Raw genomic sequence first — 15421 nt, forward strand, 5'->3', positions numbered from 1 at the left:
AAATAAAATAGTTCTTGTTTTTTGTGTGACTTAAAAGACCTGAAAGAGAACAAAAGAACCAGAAAAGACGACAGGTGGTGGACGTTCTTAAGAAACGAGGATGCGTCTATTGTTGTTAGACCCCAAAACACAAGAAAAACTGGAGGTGCCGGGGATTGAACCCGGGGCCTCGTGCATGCTAAGCACGCGCTCTACCACTGAGCTACACCCCCTCCCGTCTCAATGTTTTCAGGATTATTCCTATGACCCATCGTATACATCTTCCGCAAAAGAAACTGTACGTCATGAAGTTCAAATTTTGAACTTTCTCTACTGAATACTGTCTTGTAACTAGGCTATAAGAAGGAAAACTAAATATTACACCGAAAGTGCCATCTGGTCCTGAGCTCTCTCACTACGGGTCACCCTCTCGGACACCAGCTCGACGGCCATCCCTGTGGCGAAGGGGGAGCTCCTGACTGGCCGCCCCCAGGGGGAGGTCTGGGATAAGACCTCTGCTTAAATCCGTTGCCAGACAACCGAAAATATAATGCCGGAAGATAAAAAGAAGCCCTAAACGGAGCCATAGGGATTTAGGTCCAGGTAGGAGAGAAGACTGGGAAGCAATCGTGACAGGCCCGCTTCGGTCGCTTCCCTCATTCGGATAAGCTCCCGCGTCAAGACTCCGAGTCGGGGACACGCATGGTGGTTGCGTCTCCCGGGCTTTTAACCTCGGGTCTCGAGAACCACCGAGACGTGCGCGTGGAAGAGGAGAGAAAGAAACCGAGCAGCCTTAGAGCGCCCCCTGTCGGAACGGAACGGTACCCAGCAGGGAGGCGTTTTAAGGCGTAGGCTTGATCCGCAAAATGATTTAACTGTATAAACCCTTCAGGCGCCTGCAGTAGTTAGACCCCCTCGACCTCCGAGGGGCAACCCTCAGGCGCTTCCCGCCGTTCTCTGACTCTCGGTACCAGGGTCAACCCAGAAATGAATATTGGGAGCAAATCCTAAATCATTTTCCAGCTAAACTTTCTTCTGATTCTCACTCTGTGGACTCTTGGAGACCTGAAACCACCACCGCCCTTTCGGCTCCTCCCCAACTCCGGATCTGGCCGTCCTGGCTGATCCGACCCGGCCGAGCCCCAGAGGACTTGCGGGGGTCATCGGATTTTGATCCGACTCTTTGCGACCCAGTGGACTGCAGCACACCAGGCTTCCCTGTCCTTCATCTCTCGGAGCTTGCGCAAACGCCTGTCCATCGAGTCTGTGATGCCATCCAATCATCTGTTCCCCTTCTGCCTTTGGATATACAATGCTTGGGCCACAGGCGACTCTCAGAGAGGCTAAAGGGACATATGAATGCTTTTTAGACAACACTGTGGAGGGGGGAGGGGATTGTCGGGGGATCCATAAAGATGGAAAATCACCTGGAGGAACTGAATAAAACTATGGATTGCTGGGCCCCATTCTCTAGATGCTGAGTGCTCTCAGAATCTTGGGTTCTTACGTTATTCAACTGAAAAAGGGAACCTCCTACACTGTTGGTGGGAATGTAAGTTGGTGCAGCCACTATGGAAAACAGTATGTTGGTTCCTCAAAAAACTAAAACAGAGTTGCCATTTGATCCAGCAATTCCACTTCTGAGCATATACCCAGACAAAACTATGTTTCAAAAAGATACATGCACCCCTAGGCTCATTGCATCCCTATTTACAATAGCCAAGACATGGAAGCATTCTAAATGCCCATGGGAAGATGAATGGATAAACAAGATATGGTGCATATATACAATGGAATATATCTCAGCCATAAACAAGAAACAAAGAAGGATGAAAAACAAAAAACAAAAACAAACAAACAAAAGAAACAAAGAATACCATTTGCATCAGCATGGATGGACCTAGAGGTTATCATGTTAAGTGAAGTAAGACAGTGCAAGACAAATATCATGATATGACCTACATATGGAAACCAAAATATGACAGACAAACTTATCCATGAAACAGAAACAGACTCACAGAAATAGAGAAGAGACTTGTGGGGGAGGGGGAAGGGATTGGGAGTTTGAGATTTGCACGTGCAGATTTGGAGAAGAAAATAGCAACCCATTCCAGTATTCTTGCCTGGAAAATTCCATGGACAGATGAGCCTGACTACAGTCCATGGTGTCTCAAGAGTTGGACATGACTTAGCGACTAAACACCACCACCAGGTGCAGACTGTTCTATATAGAATGGGTAAACATCAAGGTCCTACTGTACAGCACAGGAAACTATATGTTCTGTAGTAAGCCATAATGGAGAAGAATATATAAAAGAATGTATATATATATATACATATATATATGTGTGTGTATATATATGTGTATATATAAATGAATCATTTTGCTGTATAGGAGAAATTAGCATTGTAAGTCAACTATATACTTCAATAAACTTTTAAAAATTATAAATGTCCCTCTATTGAATCTGATAAACAAACTTAAACAAACTAGTTTGGGAACAACTGGACCTGAAACTCTAGGAACAGAAACTGACATGAACTAGGATCCTGGAAAAGTTAATACAGGAGGAGGAGAAAACAAAAAGGGAAAAGAGGGCACCCGCGAGCAGGAGACAGAAAGGTGGGAGGAAGACTGCTGAGGAGCGGGTCTTTCAAAGCTATGGTAAACAAAACAGTATGGTAAGGTACTGGCATAAAAAAAGACACACAGGACCCTCCCTGGTGGTTCAGTGGTTAAGACTCCAAGCTTCCTGGGAGGGGAGGGGAGAAGGGAGAGGGGAGGGTGGCATAGCTGATCAGGGAACTAAAGATTCCCGGTGGGGTGCACCAAAAAGATATAATTCAGTTGCTTTTAATATTAAGGGCTTCCCTAGCTCAATGGTCGGAGAAAGCAATGGCACCCCACTCCACTACTCTTGCCTGGAAAATCTCATGGGCGGAGGAGCCTAAGAGTCGGACACGACTGAGCAACTTCACTTTGACTTTTCACTTTCATGCATTGGGGAAGGAAATGGCAATCCACTCCAGTGTTCTTGCCTGGGGAATCTCAGGGACAGGGGACCCTGGTGGGCTGCCGTCTATGGGGTCGCACAGAGTCGGACACGACTGAAGCGACTTGCCAGCAGTAGCTCAATGGTAACGATCTGCCTGCAGTACAGGAGACCCAGGTTTGATCCCTGGGCTGGGAAGTTCTCTGTAGAAGGGAACAGAGACCCACTCCAGTATTCTTGCCTGGAGAACTCCATGGAGAGAGGAGCCTGGTAGGCTACTGTTCATGGGGTCTTGAAGAGTTGGACATGACTGAGTGACTATGATAAAATATCTAAATTTAAAAAATGAATTAAAAACTTGAACAATGAAGAGGAAGAAGTAATAAAAAGTACCCAAAAAACAGGTACAAAATTGAGTTCAGTTCAGTTCACTTTAGTCATGCAGTTGTGTCCGACACTTTGAGACCTCACGAATCACAGCACGCCAGTCCTCACTGTCCATCACCAACTCCCGGAGTTCACTCAAACTCATGTCCATCGAGTCAGTAATGCCATTCAGCCATCTCATCCTCTGTCGTCCCCTTCTTCTCCTGTCCCCAATCCCTCCCAGCATCACAGTCTTTTCCAATGAGTCAACTCTTTGCATGAGGTGGCCAAAGTATTGGAGTCTCAGCTTCAGCATCAGTCCTTCCAATGAACACCCAGGACTGGTCTCCTTTAGAATGGACTGGTTGGATCTCCTTGCAGTCCAAGGGACTCTCAAGAGTCTTCTCCAACACCACAGTTCAAAAGCATCAGTTCTTTGGCACTCAGCTTTCTTCACAGTCCAACTCTCACATTCATACATGACCACAGGAAAAACCATAGCCTTGACTAGACAGACCTTTGTTGGCAAAGTAATATGAGTTAGAGGAGATCAGTTTTTGTTGCAAATGGAATGGATGCCAAGATGAAAATCCAAGAGAATCCACTAAGGAGTTTAGACTTCAAAAGTTTGTTTTCTCCTCTGGAATATAGTCACCTGTTTCCAAAGAGTGCAACTTGTGCAAAACTCATTTCCAGCTAGCATCAATAGTCTGCCTTTAAATTTCTAAATTTGTTGGTTAGAAGGTATTAAGATTCCTTCAGTCTATATTTTCACTCTTGGCCAAACGATTATTAATAAGATCACAAACTCTAAAATGTTCTTTTCTTGAAATCATGTGTCAAAATGGTTTCATTTCTGCAGTATCGTCCATAACAGAACTGAAAATGGCAGGTCTGTAGCTTGTTGAGCTTTACATCTGCCTCCATTTCCTTTTTACGTCTCTGAAATGTAAACTCTAAGGTTTTAAACTCTAAAGTTCTTTTTATGCAGTGCAAATACTGTGATTTCTATATATGACTGGGGGAAGAAAAATCTGTTAAGCAAAGTAGTGGAGGCAAAGGAGAGGGACAGAGTTGATTCAGAGAGAATGTGTGAAGATGAAATTTGGGGGCAAATAAATCTGACCATTATCTAGATTTCTGAAAAAAGAAGATGCATTCCTTCTTCCCGTTTCAGTTCAGTTCAGTCTAGTCAGTAGAAAAGCTCCCCCACCCACCCCTGTCTACATAACTTTTGTACTTTACGTGAGAAGGGTCGTTCACAGTTGGCCGCGTGGCCTAATGGATAAGGCGTCTGATTCCGGATCAGAAGATTGAGGGTTCGAGTCCCTTCGTGGTCGCTTTTTTTTTCTGTTTACTGGTCTGATTCCCTGCCAGGTTGGAGAGGCTTAAAATCTGATTTGCTTCCTCTCCCCTCTTGATGCTGTTGCCCGGTTGTAAGTGAGTTCAAACGATTAATCGATCAATGCGTTCATATTTAACGATTATATATTGGAGGCCTAATGTTTGACGAGTGCTTTAGGCACGAACGAGGAGGGAATAGCACGTGTCCTCAAGGAGCTTACTTTCTACCGAACCCGACAAATGAAATAAACACAGAAATAAAATAACTAAAACTTGTTTCACGTCCTATGAAATAAATAATTTATAGGCTGAAATAAAAAAAAAATTAGGGATGGGGGCTTCTTTAGACAGAATTTTATTATTCCTGGCTTAAGGGATAATACTGCTAACTCGCTGAGAATATGAAGGCACTTGGTCTTTAAAAAGCTGAAATAACTGAACTTTTGAGGGGGCAGGGATCACTTAAAAAATCAACTAAATGGGGAAATGGCGAGCTAAATTTCTGGAAACAAATATCTGACTAGGATTTCTATAATTGTAGCTCTGAATGGTTTGAAATAGATGTTCTCCAGATTTTCATTAGCTACCATAAACATAATTGCCTCTACCTCCTCCCTTTAGAAAAGCATAAAGGCAGAAGCCACCAAAGGCTTTCATTCCAACTGAACTGTCCTCTGGAGCAACTTCTGTGTAGTCATGAGACCTTTAGTTTTTAGCAAGAGCACAAATGCCAGAAATGGAACTGAACAGCAGGGAGGGTCTTCAAATAATTTGAAAACAGAACTATGGTATGATCCAGCAAACTCCACTTGTGGGTATATATTCAAAAGATTTGAAAATAGAGTCTCAAAGAGATATTTGCACCCATGTTCATAGCAGCATTATTCACAATAGCCAAGAGGTAGAATGAACCTAAATATCCTTAGAAGGATAAATTGATGAATAAAATGTGGTATATAGCATGTAATATTATTGTCTTAAAAGAAAGAAATAGACCTTGAGGACATTATTCAAAGTGAAATAAGCCATTCACAAAAAGACAAATACTGTATGATTCCATTGACACAAGTGTTCAGTTCAGTTCAGTCACTCAGTTGTGTCCGACTCTTTGTGACCCCGTGTACTGCAGCACACCAGGCTTCCCTGTCCATCACCAACTCCCGGAGTTCACTCAAACTCATGTTCATCAAGTTGGTGATGCCATCCAACCATCTCATCCTCTGTCATCCCCTTCTCCTCCCGCCTTCAATCTTTCCCAGCATCAGGGTCTTTCCAAATGAGTCAGTTTTTCGCATCAGGTGGTCAAAGTATTGGAGTTTCAGCTTCAGCATCAGTCCTTCCAATGAATATTCAGGACTGATTTGCTTTAGGATAGACTGGTTGGATCTCCTTGCAGTACAAGGGACTCTCACCACCAAAGTTCAAAAGCATCGATTCTTCAGTGCTCAGCTTTCTTTATAGTCCAACTCTCACATCCATACGTGACTACTGAAAAAACCATAGCTTTGACCAGATGGACCTTTGTTGGCTAAGTAATGTCTCTGCTTTTTAAAAAGCTGTCTAGATTGATCATATTTTTTTTTCCAAGGAGCAAGTGTCTTTTAATTTCATGGCTGCAATCACCCATCTGCAGTGATTTTGGAGCCCCCCAAAATAAAAGTCTGTCACTGTTTCCACTGTTTCCCTGTCTATATGCCATGAAGTGATGGGACCAGATGCCATGATCTTAGTTTTCTGAATGTTGAGTTTTAGGCCAACTTTTTCACTCTCCTCTTTCACTGTCATCAAGAAGCTCTTTAGTTCTCCAAAGATATATATATAGTCCAGAGATACGTGTTTAAAGGAAGCAGCAGGTCACCATTACCCCTTACAGAAGTAGGAAAACAATATTATCCTTTAAGGAATTACAGCGCTGGCATGGTCAAGCAGACATTCCTATCTTTGTACAGGTGTATATTGTACATTAAAGAGGGCCCTGTCAGACAGGGACTATGTTATGTTCAAATTTTCTTGTGCAGCCTTAAAAACTTAAATCCTATTCCATCATAGAGTATATGAAATAATCAAATTCATAGAAACAAGTAGAATGGTGATTACCATTTTATGGGAGGGAAGTAAAAATGACAGTTGTTTAATGGGTACAGAACTTCAATTTTGCAAGATAAGGGTTCTAGAGATCTGTTCCACAGCAATATGAATATTCCTAAAACTACTGAACAGTACATTTACAATGGTTAAGACTTTTTTACAATAAATAAATATTTGTTAAAAAAACCAGTTGGCTATAAATGTATGGGATGATTTCTGGATTCTCAATTGCATTATATGTTCGTCTTTATGCCATTACCATATCATGTTGGTTACTATAGCGTTATACTAAGTTTTGAATTGAGGAAGTCTGAGTTCACCTTTGTTCTTCTTTTTAAGATTTTTGTATGTTCATATTGCAATTTGGTATGAATTTGAAGATTGGCCTTTTCTTTTCTGTAAAAAAAAAGTTTTTGGAATTTTGATAGAAATGAAATTGAATCTGTAGATCACTTTGGATAGTATTAACATCTTAACAGTATTAAGTCTTCCTATTTAGGAACTTGGAATCTCTTTCCACTTATTTGACTCTTCTTTAATTTCTGTCATCATTGTTTTGTAGATTTTAGTGTACAAGTCTTTCATTTCATTGGTTAAATCCATTCGTGGGTATTTTATTCCTTATGTGCTATTATAATTAAAGTTGCTTTCATTATTTTCTTTTTGGTTTGTTCATTGCTGATATAGAAACACAACTGACTTAGTATGTTGATCTTATACTCTGCAACTTTGCTGAATTCATCTATCAGTTGTAGAAGTTTTCTTGTGATCATGTCATGATATTGCCATCTGTAAATAGAAACAGTATTACTTCTATACTTCCCATTTGAATGACTTTGATTATTTTTCTTGTCTAATCGCTTGAGAATGATGTTAGCTGTAGTTTTTTCTATAAATGTTCTTTATCATATTGAAGAAGGGCATGATATTTTAAGTGGTGAAATACAGTTTGCTTCTCACCTCATGTTCCATGAAATGGAGATATCTGTAATAAAAATGTATGAAGTTGGGTTAAAACAGGTATATGGTCATTTCAAGTGCTACCTTTTTATATCATTTATAAGAAATTGAAGGATACTAGAGCTGATGAGTTAACTGACTTCTCTAGTAAATTTCATAGAGAAATCAGACTTGTACTATGGCTTTCCTAGGAACCCTCTGATGGTAGACCACACTCATCTCATTTACAGTCAGATCTCCATATCTGCAGTTTCTGCAGCCACGGATTATAACAACTCCATATCAAAAATAATCAGAAAAAATATTCCAGAAAGTTCCAAACAGGAAAACTTGAATTTACCATGCACCACCAACTATTTACATAGCGTTTATGCTCTACTAGGTATTTATTTAATCAAGAGATTATTTAAAAGTATGAAAGAGAATATGTGTAGGCTATAAGCAAATAACTATGCCACTTTATATGAGACTCAAGTATCCATGGACTTTGGCATCTGCTGGAAGTCCCGGAACACCATGGATACAAAGAGACAACTGTATATCCACTCATCAACAGGCTTGTGTTGTAGTGGTTATAGTTTGGTCACATTTGGACCTACTTTCTATACTGGGTATTCCACATTTTTTAAAAGTATCTTTTTAAATTTCAGCTGGAGTTATCCATAATTTAGTTGAATTTTTAACTTCACTTTAAAAATCTTAGACTAGCTTTATGCTAGTCAATATTGGTTAGGTTGATCATATGAAATCAGTTAGTAGGATGAAGTTTATCATTTTAATAGCTTAGTCAAACCTTTACTTATTGATACTTTAACTTTTAATTTCTTGTCAAATTATGGAATGCTTCACAGATTTGCGTGTCATCCTTGAGCAAGAGCCATGCGACTCATTTCCATCTTTAGTATGTGTGCTGCCAAGGCGAGCACCATTCTGCATTATTTATTCACATTTTAAAAGCCAAACAAGTCAGGCACTCATTCCTGCAAACAATTTTTAGCTAGTATGCAATCATATGTTTTATAATCTTTTTGGACATAATGAGCATCTTTTTCTGAAACAGAAAGCAGGGAATCATGAGTAATACAAACAACTATTTTGACAAGGGAAGTCTTAGAGTAAGTGAATACTTCCAATATTTCACCTATCTTCTGAGTTTCAAAGTTTTCAAATAGCTACAGGCTTTAATTTTCAAATAAACCAGCTTTCTTTTCACCCGCCTAGTCTCTTACATTTTGACTATTTCAGGATAAAAATCAATGATCAAACAAGTAGAGTCATGTGTGGTCATAATGACAGAAATACATTACCATGCATATATGAATCTTCAATAGCTGGCATTAGTCTTGGGATCTGGGATATGTATATTCTTATCCTGAGAGATAAGGAAATCCTGGAATATGGTGTTCCTGAGCAGAATCAGTCATTTGACTGGAATATAAGCAGCACAGGGTATAAATTTATTTTACTCGTTAAAAAAAATTAAATTTTAATTTTAATTCTATCCTATTCCATTTTATTTTTATACTTTTACTGCTCTGGCTCCAGAACTGCATTCCTTGGTACATAAAAAGCACTCATGATATACGCCTTGGAAGAATGGTGATTAAAAATACCCTAAATGTCTAGGGGGGGGAAAAAAAGTGGATGAATGAAATAGGATATATCTATCCTGTGTACTGCTTTGCAACATTTCATTATAAGGAAAAAGATTGTGTTTACACGGAAAGAGCCCAAGATACATTAGATTTTTTTAAAAGTCAGAGAATGGTATACTTCTTATGACTGCATTTCTGTAAAAACAAAATATTTATATATTATATATACATGAATTCAGAGAAAATAGGAGTGTACAAAATATAATAAAATATTGTTAGTGGTTAGATTTGGAGGAGGAGGAAGGTATAACTTTCATATTTTATTCAGGAGTTAAAACGGCATCAATTTTGACTAGGAAACAAAACAATAATTATTAGATGCCAGCGAGGGTGTGATTGTGCCTAATTTACAAAGGAAATGTTTGAGAACTAATTCATCACTTTTGAACACGGAGAGACCATGTTCAATATAAAATAAATAGATCTGTATTAAAATCCATAAATTTATATATATATAAGATTTATAGATCCATAAAACCCATAAATCTATTATCCTTCAATTTCTTATAAATAATATAGATCCATAGATCTATATTAAAATCAATAAAAATCCAATAGATCTATATTAAACATCTATATAAAATATCTTTGCAGGCAGAAGTGTGCAGTGGTAAAGAATCCTCTTGCCACTGTAGGAAACTCAAGTGAGGCGGATTCCACCCCTGGGTGGGGAAGATCCCTTAGAATAGCAACCCGCTCCAGTATTCTTGCCTGGAAAACACTATGGATACAAGGAGCCTGGAGGGCTGCAGTCCATGGGGTCCCAAAGAGCTGGACATGCCTGAAACACTGAGCACACACACGAGCACTAACGTGAGCCACAGGTGAGCGGGCTTGGCAGGGAGTGCTGCAGAAACTATCCAGGGAAGGGCCTCTGTCTGGGAAGAAGCAGAAGAGCAGGCAAGAGAAGCAGGCGGGGCACCGGACCACGCCCACTTTATTCTCCAACACCAAGGGGAAGGGAACTATCTTGAGTCCCAAATCTCGCTATTTTAACATTTCCTCGCGCTGTCTCAGAAAAACCAACCTCTTGTACTCTCCCGTCGTTATTAATCGTTTGCCCCAAATCTCGTGAGTTCCAAAAATATCGCGATGTTTCAGCTTTTACTATTTTCGGTAACAGTCCCTGTGAGAAAGTTTCTAAAGTCCGTTTTTAACACTATGTGTTGGTAAATTGCATATGCATATTGCTCTTCTCAACATATTTTGTTTTAGAAATTAGAGGAGGGGGAAAAAAACGGTGTGTCAGAAGTGGGATTCGAACCCACGCCTCCATACGGAGACCAGAATCCCCAACGTGGGGAAGCTTCGCTTGAGTCTGGCGCCTTAGACCACTCGGCCATCCTGACACCTCGCGAAAAGCAGAAAGATTTTCCACTAAAATAGATACAAAGATCAGCGTCTCTGTGACGTATAATCTAGGAAGACGATAACTTCCGGATCGAGACTAAAAGGCCACCTGTGGCTTGAAAAGGAAAACAGCTTATGTTTCTGGAGGGAAGGAAAGAAAGAACCGAACGACATTTACCCCAAGTCGCTTGGTAGGTTTTCCAGCCTCTCATCTTTACCGAAACCTTGAGCGTGGTTTTTGCCCCAGGCTTATTTTTGAAGACAGTGAGGAACAACAAAAATCCAACAAAAGCCCCAGATATTATGGCATAGACCATTTTATTGTCTCTGATTCCTTTTCGTCCCCAGATCTGCCTTGCCACTGGAGAAGTGTTTATTTTGGGCTCCGAAAATGACGGCCGAGGAACAGCCTTGGAAAGTCCTCGTAGGGCGACAACTCCCGCCGATGCAAGACTTGATGAGACAAGTTTCTACGCAAGAGTTTGACCTGTTCCAGGTCCAGAAAAACTCAGTGACACGCTTGCTCCCGACCTTCCTGGTCACTCTCAGATATTCCTGATTGAAAGTCTCCGTGGCGTCCATTGCCAGGTAGCAGATAAAATGGCGATTTTTAAAAGGGATGGCTGGGTGAAAATAAGCGGAACGTGCCACACTTCCTGACTCAGACTTTTCCAGCTCTTTCTCAGCTTTGTGCAAAGTAGTATGAGCTTTGAGTCTGGAAGGTCACATATTTTAATGAAACCTTGAAGGGTAAACAGTAAGAAATTATTCTTCCAACTAGGCTGAAAACTAAATATTTTCAGATGTCCATAATTACCTTAAATTCTACAAGTGGAATCACTAGATCTTTATCCAGTTTAACTTTATATTGGCGTATAGTTGATTTACAATGTTTTGTTAGTTTCAGGTGTACAACTCAGTGATTCAGTTACATATATACATATATCCATTCTTAAAGTTTATCCAGTTTTAAAAGCTTTTAAAACACACTGCCCACCTACCTCCCAAAAATTCTGAAGCAACTTGGAGTCATGGCCATGGTTTTTCAGGCAAGAATACTGAAAAGTGAAGTCTCTCAGTCGTGTCTGACTCTTTGCGACCCCATGGACTCTAGCCTACCAGGCTTCTCGGTCCATGGGATTTCCCAGGCAAGAGTACTGGAGTGGGTTGCCAGTAGGCGGCAATTTCCTTCTCCAGAGAATCTTCTCGACCCAGGGATCGAACCCTAGACTCCCACATTGCAGAAGATAACCCAAAGATGACCAACAGAATACTATGACTAAACAGTTAACAACAAAACATTTTGCTGGGTGACACAGTTTTATTAGTGAGGTTCAGTATTCATGTTTCAAGGATTTTTATATTCTTCTCTAAATTGCTTACCCAACCTTTGAGGTGTTCATCCTTCCTTGATTTGTGAAATTCATTTTATGAAAAATAAACCTGTCTGATAATATCTATTTACAAAGAACCCAAGAAGAAATTTCTTTTACTAACAAGAATCCTATTAAGTCCCTTAAACACTAGTTACTTTCCATGTATAGAAACTATAGATATAAAACTCTAGTTTTATAGTGAGCTATAAATTTTACAAGGTTCTCATGTCAATCTTTAAAAACCAAGCTGTGGCCCACATTTAATGTCCTTATAATGTTACCATGCTAACATTTACTTTGATTCCTGGTCATTTTTTAGTTCCATCTCTTTCTTCCTTTATGGAATATTAAACTCCTGATATTTTGATTTTATGCGTTAAATGATTTGAAGTACTTTCCAGAATAGGCAAGGTATAATTAAATATGTAAACAATTTTATAATTTATTAACAATATTTATTGCGCAACAGGACTTCCCAGAGGCTAGTGTACATTTTTTTAAAACAACTGAATGATTTTGAAAGGCCTCAAAATTTAAAAGGGTGGGGCTTCCCTAGTGGTCTAGTAGTTAAGAGACACATCTTCCATCCCTGACAGGGGAACTAAGATCCCACATGCCTTGGGGCTCTACAAAAAAAAAATTTTTAAGAGTGGAGGGAACTAAAAAAAAGATGACTGTGTTTGTTTATACCAATTTAAATAACAGGATTTAATTTCTAACCTTGAAATTAATCTCTTGACTGTTTTATGTGGAAATGTACTTGGGGCAATACTGTCATATTTAAGTATTATTTGCACAATGTGAAATCTAAGCTATTAATGCTTTGTAAATATTCTAGCAAAGTCAGTTCCGCTAGAATAATCTACACTGGTTTGACTGAACTTTCTCATTATTCTTTACAAAGACCTCACAAAGAAATTACTGGGTTAAAGGAGGTGCAAGAGTGTAGTGATTTAATTGCATAATCAAGTCAAAATTTATTGCAGGACCATGTTAGTTTGTACTAACCTCTTAACCTCAAGAAAAAGTGCACTAAGGAAGAAATGCAGATCTAGGCTTTGTTTCTCCTGACCACCATGGTCGGCACTGAGATCTCCTGAAAGCACACAGTGTTTTACTTACCCACAGATGGTCTTTTGCCTCATCCCACTATTTCATGTTATTTTTTTCTCTTCTTAATTGACTTTATTAATTTTTCCAAGGACAGAGTCAGGTTCTCTTGTATTCTCAACAGTCAAGTTCATCTGGGGTACCTAACACTGTTTTTTTTGAATCAATGAATTGTTGTCATGCATTTGTGAAGAAGCAACCCACAAATCACTGGTACAGTAAGAATCTTTCTAGTTTTATTTTGCTGGGAGATGTGCGATTTCCATCCATACTTTGGTCACGATCCCTGATGAAGATGTTAACAAAGTGATCTATTTACTATATGCTAGCTCTTGCTCTTACTTTCTTAGTGCTTTTAAGTGTTGCCTTTAAGGCAACTGTCACGTGCATTCTCTCATCTTGTCAACTGCATATCCTAGATGGCAGTTTCCTTTCATTCTCTGAAACTTTCCCTTCTAGGCCTTGTCTACTCTTGGGGAAGATGCTCTTCTGTACCCACCAGATCAGTATCAGAGAAAACAAGAGCAGCTGAAGACAAACACAATTTTCCAGAGGCAACAAAAAAACAAAAGAATGAGTGGTTGAAGTACAAATATGTAATTAACACCTTCAGATGTTTTGAGGAAAGGACCAGAGAGGAACCAGAACTGGACCCCATGTTTGCCTAAAGGTGTCCATATTGTGACCTGATCAATTCAAATGCTTACCTTCCTGCAGATCATTTGCAAAGTTCATTTAACTTCATTCAAAATTACAGGTTAAAAAAATTTGTTTTTAATACTTCTAAACCCACCACCCATTAAGAATCATAGGATAAACAGTACAAAACACATCAATTCACACCCTCCTTCTCTACACTGTCCTCCACATGGCCCACTGGTAACCACAAACCTTTTGTCCATATCATAGAAAGGGTACTGTAAAGTATATAGTCTTCTTGAGACTTTTTCCCATTCAGCATTGTTAGTAAGGTTCAGTCTTGTAGTATATCCCAGTTCAAATTGGAAGTAGCTTTGCTGAATCCAAAGAGGTTGCTTACCGCTGCTCCAGCTGCTGCTGCTAATAAAAACTCATTAAGATGCTGCTCCTATTAGCACTGAGTCTACTGGAGATAAAGCAGACCCCATGTGAGACCTTTTGTTAGCCTGGAGACAGCTCCATCAGTCGAGCAGCAAGGATCAGGGAGTCTTTCCTAGGGGCACATTTTCTTGGGACTGGTACCAAGCAAGGTGCCCTCTTTATGGGCTCTTATTCTTCCTCTTTGTCCCAATGGACTATAAGTAAAACTGAAATGTGATTCTGACTGGGTCTCTTCACCCAGTTTTCCAGCTGTGAATTCTTGAATCTAGAGTAGACAGACTTACTGTTAAAGGCAGGTATCCCAGGTCAACAGACTGGCACCCCAAGGCCTCAGTCTCTACCTTTCCATGCAGAAAAGCATAATCCATAGATATTGTGAGGCAGGATATGATGTACGTGGACATGTATTTCACCTCGGTCTGAATCCTGGCCCTGTTGCTTCCTAACTGTACACCTTGGATAAATCACTACCCTCTCTATGCTTCAATTTTCTTGTGTAAAATAAAGGCAACAGTATTTACTTTATCTTGTAGGGTTGTTAAGAGCATTAAATAAGCCATTGTACAAAAAGCACTTCATACTACGTGCTGAGCATTGCTCTATATCTGTGTAGTAGTATTTTATATACATAATAATATACATATGTTCAGTTCAGTTCAGTTCAGTCGCTCAGTCATGTCTGACTCTTTGCGACCCCATGAAGCGCAGCACGCCAGGCCTCTCTGTCCATCACCAACTCCTGGAGTTCACTCAGACTCACGTCCATCGAGTCAGAGATGCCATCCAGCCATCTCATCCTCTGTCGTTTGTTAGCATGTGTATTTATATCTATTGAGACTATTCAGCAAAAGCTAACCTAGCCTCATGGAAGCCCCTCTCTGAAGCTCCTGGTTATTTCTCTTAAAACCTTTTGAATAAATAAATGAATCAGGACATATCACCAATGCATGATCTTCAGCCATGAACCACAATGTTGGGTACAAGACTTAGACCACAAAATCTTGTCGTCTTGAGGTCATGTCCAAAAGCAGAAAAGATCGAAAACCTCCTGGAAAAGAGCTGTCCTCTCAGTGTATTTTTCTTCCTTAGAATGTGGTGCCCTCCATGACCCTAAAGGCTT

General features: G+C 39.8%; 1 long non-coding RNA gene, 3 other non-coding genes and 1 pseudogene across 4 annotated transcripts; 2 read left to right on the top strand and 3 right to left on the bottom strand.

Moving 5' to 3' along the window:
* Positions 1–140: 140 nt before the first annotated feature.
* On the bottom strand, positions 141–212 carry TRNAA-AGC. The gene has a single exon. It is a non-coding gene; the product is annotated as a tRNA-Ala (tRNA).
* Positions 213–4605: 4393 nt separating this feature from the next.
* Positions 4606–4678, top strand: TRNAR-CCG. The gene has a single exon. It is a non-coding gene; the product is annotated as a tRNA-Arg (tRNA).
* Positions 4679–8559: 3881 nt separating this feature from the next.
* LOC120870625 lies at positions 8560–8656 on the bottom strand (annotated as a pseudogene).
* Positions 8657–10628: 1972 nt separating this feature from the next.
* TRNAL-CAA lies at positions 10629–10734 on the bottom strand. Its single transcript has 2 exons — positions 10697–10734; positions 10629–10674 (listed from the first exon to the last, which is right to left on the bottom strand). It is a non-coding gene; the product is annotated as a tRNA-Leu (tRNA).
* LOC120870474 lies at positions 10671–14826 on the top strand. The gene is made up of 3 exons (XR_005722777.1): positions 10671–10926; positions 11084–11323; positions 13681–14826. It is a non-coding gene; the product is annotated as an uncharacterized LOC120870474 (long non-coding RNA).
* Positions 14827–15421: the final 595 nt, after the last annotated feature.

The sequence above is a fragment of the Oryx dammah genome, unplaced genomic scaffold, assembly GCF_014754425.2.
Source record: "Oryx dammah isolate SB20612 unplaced genomic scaffold, SCBI_Odam_1.1 HiC_scaffold_11, whole genome shotgun sequence".
In the NCBI taxonomy this organism is placed as follows: domain Eukaryota; kingdom Metazoa; phylum Chordata; class Mammalia; order Artiodactyla; family Bovidae; genus Oryx; species Oryx dammah.